Source organism: Lissotriton vulgaris, chromosome 1_1, assembly GCF_964263255.1.
Source record: "Lissotriton vulgaris chromosome 1_1, aLisVul1.2, whole genome shotgun sequence".
In the NCBI taxonomy this organism is placed as follows: domain Eukaryota; kingdom Metazoa; phylum Chordata; class Amphibia; order Caudata; family Salamandridae; genus Lissotriton; species Lissotriton vulgaris.
The window spans coordinates 2,014,962,111-2,014,974,408 of NC_141685.1; positions in this window are offsets into that span (position 1 = coordinate 2,014,962,111).

Here is a 12,298-nt window from a genome sequence, read left to right on the forward strand (position 1 = left end):
TACCAAACAGTGCTGATCTTCCTATGAAGATTGTTAAAAGAGTCAGGTTTTTAGTTTTTTCTTGAAGACAGATAGCTCAGAAATGGAACTCAGTTTCAGGGGGAGATTGTTCTAGGTTCTTAGGAAAAATAATTGTAATTCTTTCTAAAATCCAGCAGACCTTCCTGGAATCTGCAGATGACAAATTATCTAACTTTAACTCGGAATTGTTATAACTCGGAATTGTTATTCAGCATCTTCAAGATATGTGATGTAGGTTTTATTATTTTCCACTTTCACATGAAAGTAAGATTGGATTAAAGATCCTTTTAGTATATACATATTGACAATTTAATGAGTCTCAAAAGCTGCTGAAGAAAATTACTTGATTGAAATCTCTACAGATTATGCATAAGAACTTAATTCAAGGAAAATTAGCTGGTAATTTCTTGCCTGTGGATATGACCACATTATTCAGAACGTTCCTGAAAAGCATTGAACGTTTTACTTTCATTTCCCACCACATATTTGTGAAAGAGTTTTCTCAAATATTAATTATCTAAAAAATAAATACAGAAATTGCTTGAGGAATGTAGAATCGACCTCAGGATTCAGTTAAGGTTAGTTACTGAGATGCAGCACAAACGTTAAAAAAAATTACAATATTTTTTAAGTTGTTAATTAACAAAATATTTTGTAATTTGTGTTTTTGTTAGGTGTATCATTTTTCTGTTTTTTTGTGTGGTTCAATAGGTACAAATGGCCTGGGGTATCCAGTATGTAGTTAGTAGTGATTCAGTTGGGTTTCTCAGAAGTCAAAAGATTTATAATAACTGACATACAGTCTTTAATTTCAGATGGGATTTGCAATGAGTGAGCCTGGTTTTCCCTGCATTGTCCTTAGAGAAGGATTTAGTTGAGGCTATATGAGACTAGGACCCAATATACAGATGGACGCATGATTTCTGCTGTCAGCTTCCAATCAGAAAAAGTGATTAAGTCCTGATTGTGCTGTCTTTATACCTTTGTAAGTCATCCCTGATTCTGTGCTCACAGGTCTCACCACAGTGCTCAACTTAACATGACAATGGGCTCTATTGGAACCTGAGTTCAGGATTCTTGGAACCTTCTGGTTCTAAGCATGAAAGGAACCCCAGGTAGCACGAAGATCTTCAGTCGAGGAACACTTCTTCAAGGAACCTACCAAGACCTTAGCCCTGAGCACCATACTCCTTTCCCTTCACAGTTCTGCACTGTTCCCCACATTCAAAACCAGTTGACTCCTGCCTCAGCCTTCCATAGTGATGTTACAAGTACTGGCCTGTATGACTAAGGCCACAGGTGTCCTGCAGCCACAGGGCTAAAATACCAGCCACTAGACCAGTTAGTGTAATGGCGGGCTTCGCTCGCATTGACTTTCACGTGGGTTTGGCTCGTGGGGTTTGGCTCGTGAGTTCGACTCGCGTCTATATCACGAGCCAAAGCCCGGGGCTAATATTGTTTCCTTTTGAAATATGTATACACGAGCCACGGCCCGTGCATACTGTATTGTAATATGTTGTGATTCAAATTACTCCCCTCGTGCACGGTCGGCTGTGTCTTCCCGTTTGCCATTGTAACCACCGGCTTAACGGAGACCAGACGTCCATGACGGGTGGAGTCATCTACTAATAGAATAAACTTCACTTACCGGAATCCTCCGCCTCTTTCTTATTTACAACATATTTTGGCGACGATCAGGAGACTCCACCTCACCCACGCTGATTTTTCCCTGATTCAGCACCTCGTCAATTACGAGTATTTTCATTGGACGGTTGAACCTCTTGGTTTCCCAATCAACAGAGCTGCCTCTACAAATTTCTTCAACCGGCAACTCTTATTGGGCGGTGGCAATCTTCTTCAACACGATCAACCTCATTGGATATTCCTTCATGCAACTTTATTGAGGTATCGTGCGAAGACTGTTTACAAGACGCAACCACAAGGTACTGTGTTGATTAAAAATGTTTCTTTGTTGTGCGCACCTTCAACGATACGCACGTTGTAATTGAAAACATTGCGTGTCACTTCAGCGACACGCACGCTTTCGACTTACAACGCTCTTGACATTTAAATAATTTCTTTTAAAGATTTAAACATTGCGTGTCATTTTCAACGATACGCACGTTTTTGTTGGACCAACATTTAACCATTGCGTGTCATTTCAGCGATACGCACGCTTTCAACAGATAATCACAGGGTATTCACAGGGTTGTGCACAGCGTATCTTTGCAGCGATACGCACGCTTTTCATTTTTGAATTTGCATATTTACAACGTTATAGACGTTTTTGAAACATTTATCTCGTTATTTAAACAGCATTTCCACATCTTTAATCGCATATGCTCATGCTAAAACTGACATCTTGTTAGTGTTAAGGTTATTGTGATTTTAGATTTATAAACCTCATTCATATTTCTGCATTGATATTGAACATGGCTAATAACCAGTGGCATCAGATTACTCAACCTCCACCTTTCTTGAACAAACCAGGCACTCCAGACATAATTTGGTCTGAGTGGTTCGGGTTGTTCGAGAATCATTTAATTGCTATTGATGCCACTGATTATTCTGACAAAAGAAAATTCGCTATCCTTTTTGGTTGTTTAGGACAAGCTGGTCAACGAATCTTTAAGAGTATTGTTCCCATAGCACCACCTATTTCACAAGATGAAAGTGGGGATAATCTTTGGAACGTTTACATTGAAGCCATTGCAAGGTTAAAAAAACTATTTTGTGATGAACCTAACATTATGTTAGAAAGGCACAACTTCTATGCCAGGAAACAAAAAGAGGATGAGAAGGTGGAAGAGTACATCGCTGCACTCAGAGTTTTAGCAATCACTTGCAATTTCGAACCTTCTCCTGATAAATTTATTAGAGACCAGTTCGTATTTAATTGCGCATCAAGGAAGATTAAACAGAGAATTCTGGGGTGCAAGAACCCATCTTTAAGTGAAGTCATAGACCTTGCTCTTAGCATTGAACGTTCTACATTAACCAGCAAAGTTGTTATGGACCAACCTAAACAGGGTGTTAATGCTATAGACTGCTATGACTCTGATGAAGGAGAAACTCTCTGTGCCATTGCTAATAAAGGCAGAGTTCAACCCAATAAATTTAACCAAAGAAAAAAAACTTACTTTTGTTATAGGTGCGGTTCAAAGGATCACATTGGGAACGCCCCAAATTGCCCTGCTCTCAAGAAACGGTGTTCTATTTGTAAAGAAATTGGACATTTTCAGGGGGTTTGCAGATTCGCGAAGAAACCTCCGAATGTTAATATGGTAGACTTTGATGCATGTACTGAATCTTTTAAGAACATTATCGTAACTCTTGATGCTAATGGTGACATTGATTCTATTAAGGGTCCACTATGTGCAGCTATTATTGATAATGTACATCTTCAAGTCATGGCGGATTCAGGCTCCCCATACACTATCCTTAGAGATTCAACTTTTTACGAAAAATGGGACAAAAGAGTCGAACTGATTGAATCTGATGTTAATCCACTAGCATTTGGGGAGAAGAATATTAACATGCTAGGGTATTTTGAAGGATTAGTCCAATGCTTGGGGAGGGAGACCGTCACTAAAATTTATGTAGCAGAAAAAGGCAAAGACATCGTGGGCTGGAAAGACTTAGCCAGGATGGGTCTTTATTTAGTTCCAGGTGATGAGAACCCCATCAAAGTTGGGAAGTTACCTACCTTTAAAACTGATTTACCTGTTGCTGTAATTGATGATCATAACGCAAAGGTTCAAGAAATTTTGGCAGAATTTAAACCAGTGTTCATGGAAATGGTAGGGAGTGTCAAAGGATTTGAGCATAAGATTAGACTGATACCCGGGGCACAACCAGTTACTCATAAAGTTAGAGCTGTCCCACTGAGTGTCAGATCTGAATTAAAAATAATGTTGGATGATTTGTGTAAACAAGGTATCATTTCCCCCATCAATTCTTCACAATGGGTCGCACCAATTGTAGTCGCACGCAAAAAGACTGGGGAAATTAGATTATGTGCGGATTTACGCTCATTAAATAAGAACATTATTGTTGACTGTCACCCGCTACCCAGAATCCACGAGCTTCTGGCTAACATAGGCGACGCTAAATGGTTCTCTTTGATCGATCTGAGGTCAGCGTACCATCAGGTGTCTTTAGCGAAGGAATCCCAAGAACTTACCTCTTTTATTACTCCTTTCGGAGCTTTCAAATTCCTTCGCCTCCTTTTTGGGTTAGCGTCTGCTGGAAGCGTTTTCCAGAAGCTGATGGATGTGATGTTTCAAGGCATAGCGGGTGTGCAGGCATACCTTGATGACATCCTGATTTTTGCCAAATCATTAAACGAACATGACGTTATTCTTAGAAATGTGCTTTCAATTTTAATGTCTAGGAACATGACTGTTCGCGCAGACAAATGCAAGTTTGAAGTTAACAAGATTGATTATCTGGGACATACAGTATCGGACCAAGGTATCACTCCCAAGTTTTCAGTCATTAGAGCCATTGAAGACGCAAAACCTCCTCCTGATAAGGATGCCTTACGATCCTTCCTAGGACTTGCAGAATATTATGCAAGGTTTGTCCAGTCGTATTCCCAGATAGTGGAACCTTTAAGGAAGCTTTTGAGGAAAGGGTCTAGTTTCGTTTGGACGCAGGAGTTAGACAAGGTTTTTTGTGAGATCAAGAAGATGATTGTTTCTGCTAAAGCCATACATGCCTTCAGAGAAGATGCCACCTCAGTTATCACTGTGGATGCGAGTATTTCTGGTCTAGGGGCAGTTCTTACACAAAAGGTGAATGGTCAGGAACAAGCTGTGGCGTTTGCATCTAGAGCACTCAAAGAGTTCGAACAGAGGTACAGCACTATCGAAAGGGAAGCTCTAGCTTGTGCTTGGGCGGTCCACAAGTTTAAAATGTACATTTGGGGTAGGAGATTTGAGTTGGTCACTGATCACAAGCCACTAATTTACATCTTTGATAAATCCAGTTCAGCGTCCATGTCAGCTCGACTGATGAGATTAGTCTCAAAATTACAAGAGTTCAATTTTTCTGTTAAGCATATTGTTGGTGGCAAGAATTTTCGGGCTGATTGCCTATCTAGAATGGCTATGGAGAAGGACGATGAGGAGGATTTTCTTGTAGAGGACGTCGAATGTGTTACCTTTGTGGATGCAGTGGATGAAATTAGTGATGTGATTTCTGAGGGCGATTGGAAGGAAGCCACTGCTTTAGACAATGTGTTGTTAAAAGTGATAGAGTTTACCACACGGTGTTGGCCTGAACCGAGAAGTCTGAATGGCGATCTACGCAGTTTTGCTCAAATTTCTGAGGAACTGTCTGTTGAGAACGGCGTAGTACGAAGAGGTGAGAAATTTGTCCCTCCTTTTAAACTGAGGGAGTCTATTATTAATAAGGCCCATCAAGGACATCTGGGGACAACTAAAACCTCTATGCGCATTAAGCAACACTATTGGTGGCCCTCAATTGATGTCCAAGATAAAAATTTGATTGACTCGTGCCCGGAGTGTTTATTATCTGATAAACATTGGCGCACTCTGAAAGTTCCCCTGCATCCCACGGATTTCCCTAACTCTCCCTGGGAGAAAGTTGGGGTAGACTTTTCGGGGCCATATTCCATTCTTCAACAGGAGAATAAGTACATTATTCTTTTGGTGGACTATTTTTCAAAGTGGATGTACTTTGATTTTGTTAAGACTCCTGATTCAGATTCCACAATAACCTTTCTCAAGAGGGTGTTTGATTTAGAGGGATCTCCCAAGTTTATCGTCACAGATAACGGAACTCATTTTGTTTCGGATAAAATGTCCAAATTTTTGAAACAATTAGACATCAAACAACTCAAAGTCTCTCTTTATTCCCCAACTTCGAATGGTCTTGTCGAGAGGGGGAATAAGGTGGTCAAAGAGGGTGTTCAGACGGCGATTTCTTGTGGTTACAATGTGGTCGAATTCGTAAAGCAAAAAGTGTGGCACTACAATACCTCCCCTCACTGCGTAACTGGGGTCTCCCCGTTTTCCTTGCTGAGAGGTAGAGAGAATCGTTCTGTTCTATTTCCTTCCTGGTTGCATCAGGACTCTAACAACCCTGTGAATACCCTGTGATTATCTGTTGAAAGCGTGCGTATCGCTGAAATGACACGCAATGGTTAAATGTTGGTCCAACAACAACGTGCGTATCGTTGAAAATGACACGCAATGTTTAAATCTTTAAAAGAAATTATTTAAATGTCAAGAGCGTTGTAAGTCGAAAGCGTGCGTGTCGCTGAAGTGACACGCAATGTTTTCAATTATAACGTGCGTATCGTTGAAGGTGCGCACAACAAAGAAACATTTTTAATCAACACAGTACCTTGTGGTTGCGTCTTGTAAACAGTCTTCGCACGATACCTCAATAAAGTTGCATGAAGGAATATCCAATGAGGTTGATCGTGTTGAAGAAGATTGCCACCGCCCAATAAGAGTTGCCGGTTGAAGAAATTTGTAGAGGCAGCTCTGTTGATTGGGAAACCAAGAGGTTCAACCGTCCAATGAAAATACTCGTAATTGACGAGGTGCTGAATCAGGGAAAAATCAGCGTGGGTGAGGTGGAGTCTCCCGATCGTCGCCAAAATATGTTGTAAATAAGAAAGAGGCGGAGGATTCCGGTAAGTGAAGTTTATTCTATTAGTAGATGACTCCACCCGTCATGGACGTCTGGTCTCCGTTAAGCCGGTGGTTACAATGGCAAACGGGAAGACACAACCGACCGTGCACGAGGGGAGCAATTTGAATCACAACATATTACAATACAGTATGCACGGGCCGTGGCTCGTGGATACATATTTCAAAAGGAAACAATATTAGCCCCGGGCTTTGGCTCGTGATATAGACGCGAGTCGAACTTACGAGCCAAACCCCACGAGCCAAACCCACGTGAAAGTCAATGCGAGCGAAGCCCGCCATTACACCATGTTGTAAATAAGAAAGAGGCGGAGGATTCCGGTAAGTGAAGTTTATTCTATTAGTAGATGACTCCACCCGTCATGGACGTCTGGTCTCTGTTAAGCCGGTGGTTACAATGGCAAACGGGAAGACACAGCCGACCGTGCACGAGGGGAGCAATTTGAATCACAACATATTACAATACAGTATGCACGGGCCGTGGCTCGTGGATACATATTTCAAAAGGAAACAATATTAGCCCCGGGCTTTGGCTCGTAATATAGACGCGAGTCGAACTCACGAGCCAAACCCCACGAGCCAAACCCACGTGAAAGTCAATGCGAGCGAAGCCCGCCATTACACCACCTTCCCCCTTACAACAGTCAATAAAATGGAAAGAGAAACATTGTGAAATTAAAATGGATCTAACCACAAGTAACACAAATGCCTAAAATTTAATGAACTCGTTATATCTCTCAGGAGCCCTGATGTGTCTGCCGAAAGAAGAAACTTTTGTGTGAGAAGGGACATCCTGGCTAACAACAACGTTTGGAGGATCCAGAGAAACCTCCCCTGAGAGTTGCACCGAAGACTGAGGAGCTTGTGAAAAGGAATGGTTAGGAACACCGGAAACAGAAGGAGCATCCATCCAAAAACTCCAATCCAAATTACCGGAGTTACCATTATGCTTCCTTCCTTTGATAATCTCTGCTTGGTGATCAGAGACTTTCACTAGTTGGCGTTTGTTCCACCAACCCTTTTTTCCCAGAAAGGCTGCTCCCTTACTCACTTTAACTACCTGAATGGGTGCAAAAAATTTTGAGCGTCCTTTCACTACCCTACCTGGACTCTTGATTAAAACCCAGTCACCAACCAGCAGGTCCACCAATTTACCATCTGAGGTACCATCAAACTGTAACTTCATTTGGCTCTGTTTTTCTAGAACAGATTTCTTGACAGAATCCAAATCGATAGTTTTACCAGCAGAGTCCTGATGCAACCAGGAAGGAAATAGAACAGAACGATTCTCTCTACCTCTCAGCAAGGAAAACGGGGAGACCCCAGTTACGCAGTGAGGGGAGGTATTGTAATGCCACACTTTTTGCTTTACGAATTCGACCACATTGTAACCACAAGAAATCGCCGTCTGAACACCCTCTTTGACCACCTTATTCCCCCTCTCGACAAGACCATTCGAAGTTGGGGAATAAAGAGAGACTTTGAGTTGTTTGACGTCTAATTGTTTCAAAAATTTGGACATTTTATCCGAAACAAAATGAGTTCCGTTATCTGTGATGATAAACTTGGGAGATCCCTCTAAATCAAACACCCTCTTGAGAAAGGTTATTGTGGAATCTGAATCAGGAGTCTTAACAAAATCAAAGTACATCCACTTTGAAAAATAGTCCACCAAAAGAATAATGTACTTATTCTCCTGTTGAAGAATGGAATATGGCCCCGAAAAGTCTACCCCAACTTTCTCCCAGGGAGAGTTTGGGAGGCAAAGGAATTTGAAAGCTCCGAAAGGAGTAATAAAAGAGGTAAGTTCTTGGGATTCCTTCGCTAAAGACACCTGATGGTACGCTGACCTCAGATCGATCAAAGAGAACCATTTAGCGTCGCCTATGTTAGCCAGAAGCTCGTGGATTCTCGGTAGCGGGTGACAGTCAACAATAATGTTCTTATTTAATGAGCGTAAATCCGCACATAATCTAATTTCCCCAGTCTTTTTGCGTGCGACTACAATTGGTGCGACCCATTGTGAAGAATTGATGGGGGAAATGATACCTTGTTTACACAAATCATCCAACATTATTTTTAATTCAGATCTGACACTCAGTGGGACAGCTCTAACTTTATGAGTAACTGGTTGTGCCCCGGGTATCAGTCTAATCTTATGCTCAAATCCTTTGACACTCCCTACCATTTCCATGAACACTGGTTTAAATTCTGCCAAAATTTCTTGAACCTTTGCGTTATGATCATCAATTACAGCAACAGGTAAATCAGTTTTAAAGGTAGGTAACTTCCCAACTTTGATGGGGTTCTCATCACCTGGAACTAAATAAAGACCCATCCTGGCTAAGTCTTTCCAGCCCACGATGTCTTTGCCTTTTTCTGCTACATAAATTTTAGTGACGGTCTCCCTCCCCAAGCATTGGACTAATCCTTCAAAATACCCTAGCATGTTAATATTCTTCTCCCCAAATGCTAGTGGATTAACATCAGATTCAATCAGTTCGACTCTTTTGTCCCATTTTTCGTAAAAAGTTGAATCTCTAAGGATAGTGTATGGGGAGCCTGAATCCGCCATGACTTGAAGATGTACATTATCAATAATAGCTGCACATAGTGGACCCTTAATAGAATCAATGTCACCATTAGCATCAAGAGTTACGATAATGTTCTTAAAAGATTCAGTACATGCATCAAAGTCTACCATATTAACATTCGGAGGTTTCTTCGCGGATCTGCAAACCCCCTGAAAATGTCCAATTTTTTTACAAATAGAACACCGTTTCTTGAGAGCAGGGCAATTTGGGGCATTCCCAATGTGATCCTTTGAACCGCACCTATAACAAAAGTACGTTTTTTTTTCTTTGGTTAAATTTATTGGGTTGAACTCTGCCTTTATTAGCAATGGCACAGAGAGTTTCTCCTTCATCAGAGTCATAGCAGTCTATAGCATTAACACCCTGTTTAGGTTGGTCCATAACAACTTTGCTGGTTAATGTAGAACGTTCAATGCTAAGAGCAAGGTCTATGACTTCACTTAAAGATGGGTTCTTGCACCCCAGAATTACATACATGTTCGAGAATCATTTAATTGCTATTGATGCCACTGATTATTCTGACAAAAGAAAATTTGCTATCCTTTTTGGTTGTTTAGGACAAGCTGGTCAACGAATCTTTAAAAGTATTGTTCCCATAGCACCACCTATTTCACAAGATGAAAGTGGGGATAATCTTTGGAACGTTTACATTGAAGCCATTGCAAGGTTAAAAAAACAATTTTGTGATGAACCTAACATTATGTTAGAAAGGCACAACTTCTATGCCAGGAAACAAAAAGAGGACGAGAAGGTGGAAGAGTACATCGCTGCACTCAGAGTTTTAGCAATCACTTGCAATTTCGAACCTTCTCCTGATAAATTTATTAGAGACCAGTTCGTATTTAATTGCGCATCAAGGAAGATTAAACAGAGAATTCTGGGGTGCAAGAACCCATCTTTAAGTGAAGTCATAGACCTTGCTCTTAGCATTGAACGTTCTACATTAACCAGCAAAGTTGTTATGGACCAACCTAAACAGGGTGTTAATGCTATAGACTGCTATGACTCTGATGAAGGAGAAACTCTCTGTGCCATTGCTAATAAAGGCAGAGTTCAACCCAATAAATTTAACCAAAGAAAAAAAACTTACTTTTGTTATAGGTGCGGTTCAAAGGATCACATTGGGAACGCCCCAAATTGCCCTGCTCTCAAGAAACGGTGTTCTATTTGTAAAAAAATTGGACATTTTCAGGGGGTTTGCAGATTCGCGAAGAAACCTCCGAATGTTAATATGGTAGACTTTGATGCATGTACTGAATCTTTTAAGAACATTATCGTAACTTTTGATGCTAATGGTGACATTGATTCTATTAAGGGTCCACTATGTGCAGCTATTATTGATAATGTACATCTTCAAGTCATGGCGGATTCAGGCTCCCCATACACTATCCTTAGAGATTCAACTTTTTACGAAAAATGGGACAAAAGAGTCGAACTGATTGAATCTGATGTTAATCCACTAGCATTTGGGGAGAAGAATATTAACATGCTAGGGTATTTTGAAGGATTAGTCCAATGCTTGGGGAGGGAGACCGTCACTAAAATTTATGTAGCAGAAAAAGGCAAAGACATCGTGGGCTGGAAAGACTTAGCCAGGATGGGTCTTTATTTAGTTCCAGGTGATGAGAACCCCATCAAAGTTGGGAAGTTACCTACCTTTAAAACTGATTTACCTGTTGCTGTAATTGATGATCATAACGCAAAGGTTCAAGAAATTTTGGCAGAATTTAAACCAGTTTTCATGGAAATGGTAGGGAGTGTCAAAGGATTTGAGCATAAGATTAGACTGATACCCGGGGCACAACCAGTTACTCAAAAAGTTAGAGCTGTCCCACTGAGTGTCAGATCTGAATTAAAAATAATGTTGGATGATTTGTGTAAACAAGGTATCATTTCCCCCATCAATTCTTCACAATGGGTCGCACCAATTGTAGTCGCACGCAAAAAGACTGGGGAAATTAGATTATGTGCGGATTTACGCTCATTAAATAAGAACATTATTGTTGACTGTCACCCGCTACCGAGAATCCACGAGCTTCTGGCTAACATAGGCGACGCTAAATGGTTCTCTTTGATCGATCTGAGGTCAGCGTACCATCAGGTGTCTTTAGCGAAGGAATCCCAAGAACTTACCTCTTTTATTACTCCTTTCGGAGCTTTCAAATTCCTTCGCCTCCCTTTTGGGTTAGCGTCTGCTGGAAGCGTTTTCCAGAAGCTGATGGATGTGATGTTTCAAGGCATAGCGGGTGTGCAGGCATACCTTGATGACATCCTGATTTTTGCCAAATCATTAAACGAACATGACGTTATTCTTAGAAATGTGCTTTCAATTTTAATGTCTAGGAACATGACTGTTCGCGCAGACAAATGCAAGTTTGCTGTTAACAAGATTGATTATCTGGGACATACAGTATCGGACCAAGGTATCACTCCCAAGTTTTCAGTCATTAGAGCCCTTGAAGACGCAAAACCTCCTCCTGATAAGGATGCCTTACGATCCTTCCTAGGACTTGCAGAATATTATGCAAGGTTTGTCCAGTCGTATTCCCAGATAGTGGAACCTTTAAGGAAGCTTTTGAGGAAAGGGTCTAGTTTCGTTTGGACGCAGGAGTTAGACAAGGTTTTTTGTGAGATCAAGAAGATGATTGTTTCTGCTAAACCCATACATGCCTTCAGAGAAGATGCCACCTCAGTTATCACTGTGGATGCGAGTATTTCTGGTCTAGGGGCAGTTCTTACACAAAAGGTGAATGGTCAGGAACAAACTGTGGCGTTTGCATCTAGAGCACTCAAAGAGTTCGAACAGAGGTACAGCACTATCGAAAGGGAAGCTCTAGCTTGTGCTTGGGCGGTCCACAAGTTTAAAATGTACATTTGGGGTAGGAGATTTGAGTTGGTCACTGATCACAAGCCACTAATTTACATCTTTGATAAATCCAGTTCAGCGTCCATGTCAGCTCGACTGATGAGATTAGTCTCTAAATTACAAGAGTTCAATTT